This window comes from Brassica oleracea, chromosome C9, assembly GCF_000695525.1.
Source record: "Brassica oleracea var. oleracea cultivar TO1000 chromosome C9, BOL, whole genome shotgun sequence".
NCBI lineage: Eukaryota > Viridiplantae > Streptophyta > Magnoliopsida > Brassicales > Brassicaceae > Brassica > Brassica oleracea.
In genome coordinates this window covers 39,309,477-39,312,467 of record NC_027756.1, presented here as the reverse complement: position 1 = coordinate 39,312,467, position 2,991 = coordinate 39,309,477, and positions in this window count along the sequence as shown.

The following is a 2,991-nucleotide window of genomic DNA, read 5'->3' as shown; positions in this document are numbered from 1 at the left end:
ACTATCTTCCCCAGGAGCTTCACCAAGTGTTGGAACCATCATAGTTCTTTTTTTGGGAGTTTTGATGGTTGGTTGCAGATCCAGGGAGAGTGTAAAAGTAAACCAAACAGAGATCATTAAACTTTGTCATTCTGATTCTATTTTACAGGAAATTTGCTAACTTTTTCATCAACGTATAAATAAAATAAAAAGATTACCTTGGCTGTGCTTCTCATGTCCATTCCAGTACCACCAATCCTGTTCTGAAAGATCGTAGACACCCCAAATTAAAAAGTAAAAAAAAAACAGAACAATAACTCTTTTCTTTGTTGTTCAAGATGAAATTATCAAGCAACAAGCCAGTGAGAATGACAAAACATTGTCTTTTAAATCTGAACTACATAAAGAGAGATGAGGAAGAAAAAGTTACTGATATTTTGAGTACAAAAGCCAAGAAATGACAAAACTAATTCATATCACCAAGAAAAGAGTAGGAAGTTTCCATTTTTGGAGTTAGTAATCACCAGAGACAATACTTCTAGATTTCACAGAGATGGAGCTGTATAACGCTCGGAGCGTTGAAATTTATAGGAGGAGCCCTCCCGTCGGTTTTCGGTTGCATATGAAGATGGTGAGGTCGATTAAATGCTATAGAGTGGGAGGCGTGGACTAAAGCTAGTTAATGAATGGATTTAAGGTATAAATCAATGGAGAAAGAAGGCGTTACAGGAAGTTCATCGAAGGAGGCTTCAGGTAAGGGAAGGGTCGGCGACGATAATCTATTTTGATATTCCTAATGGGTCTAAGCACTAAGCAATGATACGTTGGGCCTGAATAAAAAAAGAGAACAGAAGCGTATACATAACCTGGTTTTGGTTAAAAGTCAGAAATTGCAATGACCCACTTAGCGTTCGTTAACGAAAAAATTGGAGAATAATTAAAGTGTGACACGTGTCCAAAAATGCCACATCCTGAAAAATGATGTGGAGGGCTGTGAAGATAGACAAGTCTCTTTTATATATATAAGATTCACTATGTTTGTTGCAGAGAGAGAAAGCTCTTTCATTCTCATTAAATCTTAGTTTTTTTCTTTTATCTTCTTCCTTCTCTGTTTCAGTTTTGGTAAATGCAAAAGCAAGATAACAGTTAATTTCTTAAAGATAAGCCATATAAAGAACATATTTGTAAATACTAAATACCAATGTTACCTTGATTGTTGACGATTAAAACAGGAGTATATTCACATGTCATATTCAACCTGAAATTAACAATTAAAAGATTATTACTTGTATGATGTTTGCATCAGTCGAAGCTTTGAACAGAGAGAAAATAAAAAATATGATGCATTGGAGAAGAAGAGATAAATGCAGTTTTAAATCTGATTATATCACTGAACGTGGTGGTGATGCCGGGAGAAAAATTAGGAATGTAGTTATTTGAATTTATTATTTTTTAAAATTGGATCAAATTTTTTTTTAGGCAATTAGTTTGTTTTGATATTTATTATTATTGTTAAAGTATTCTATGTGTCAAAATCTAATTGTTAAAGTATTCTATGTGTCAAAATCTGTATTTATTTAAAGCGCAAGTCATATAATTTTTAGATTAACCAAATGATAGTGATTTATTTATTTTTATATCAAAACTATATACCATTTTAGTCACATTTGGTAGCTGGATAAAATAGAGACCAGCAATTAGGGGTGTAACATTTGAAGCAAAACATTTAGAAGGGTAAAACAATTACGGTTTACAAAAAAAATACAATTATTATGAGTTTTCCAAAAAGAGATATCTATGGAAGCAACAATTTCGTTGATAATGATAACCCTTTTTCAAAAAAAAAAAACTTCATTGAAGTTACATTTTGGGTTTCTTCTCCATAGCTTCCTTTCCTTCTTTAGTCATCACTAACCTTGAAATTCAAGGGTAAAACAAAGACAAATATATAATAGTTAGTTGAGTATATTCTGTTATAGAAAACATATTTGTAAAAAACAAACCGATTAGTATATTTACTGTTGTGAAACAATAGATTTAGAGCTGAATGTTTCTGTTCTTTCATTAATCATAAAGTGTTCCCTTACATAGGGGTTTACAAGATAAGTAAAAAAAAAAGTATCCAAAACCTAAATCCACTAGGATTAGGAAAAACTACTAATACATAATAATGAAAAGATTACAAAGAAAGAAAATCATAATCATACAAGGAAAAGAAAAACATGATATGACCGCCTCTCTTTCTCTTCAATAGGCCGGCTCTCTCTCCTCTCTCTCTCTCCTGCGGATGACCCGGTTTATGGACCGGGCCGGTTATGGACATCCATCAATTGATTTATAACACTCTCTCTTGGATGCCATAGCCATACAAGGATTGTAATACGCTTAATGTTGCCTCATTAAAACCTTATCATGAAAAACCCAGTGGGACAAAAACATGATGAAGGAAAAAGAGTACAACACGTACTACTCCCCCTGATGAGAACTTCAGTGGAGATCATTCAGCCTACGCATCTCAATCTGATGCGTGAGCTTCCTGAATGTACAGGTCGGAAGTGCTTTAGTAAATAAATCGGCCGAGTTATCACTAGATTGTACTTGGATCACTTTGACCTCTCCAGTCTTTTGCAAATCGTGGGTAAATAAGAACTTAGGCAAAATATGTTTTGTCCTGTCTCCTTTGATATAACCATCTTTGAGTTGAGCAATGCAAGCTGCATTGTCCTCAAAGATAATGGTCGGTTCTTTACACTCGACCATCCCACAATCTGATCGGATATGTTGGATCATCGATCTCACCCAAACAACCTCGCGGCTAGCCTCATGAATGGCCAATATTTCCGAATGATTGGATGATGTGGCCACGATGGTTTGTTTCATGGAACGCCATGATACGGCCGTTCCTCCATGTGTAAAAACATATCCTGTCTGTGATCGAGCTTGATGTGGATCTGATAGATATCCAGCATCAGCAAAGCCAACTAAACCATCCTTATTATGGTTAGTATAAAA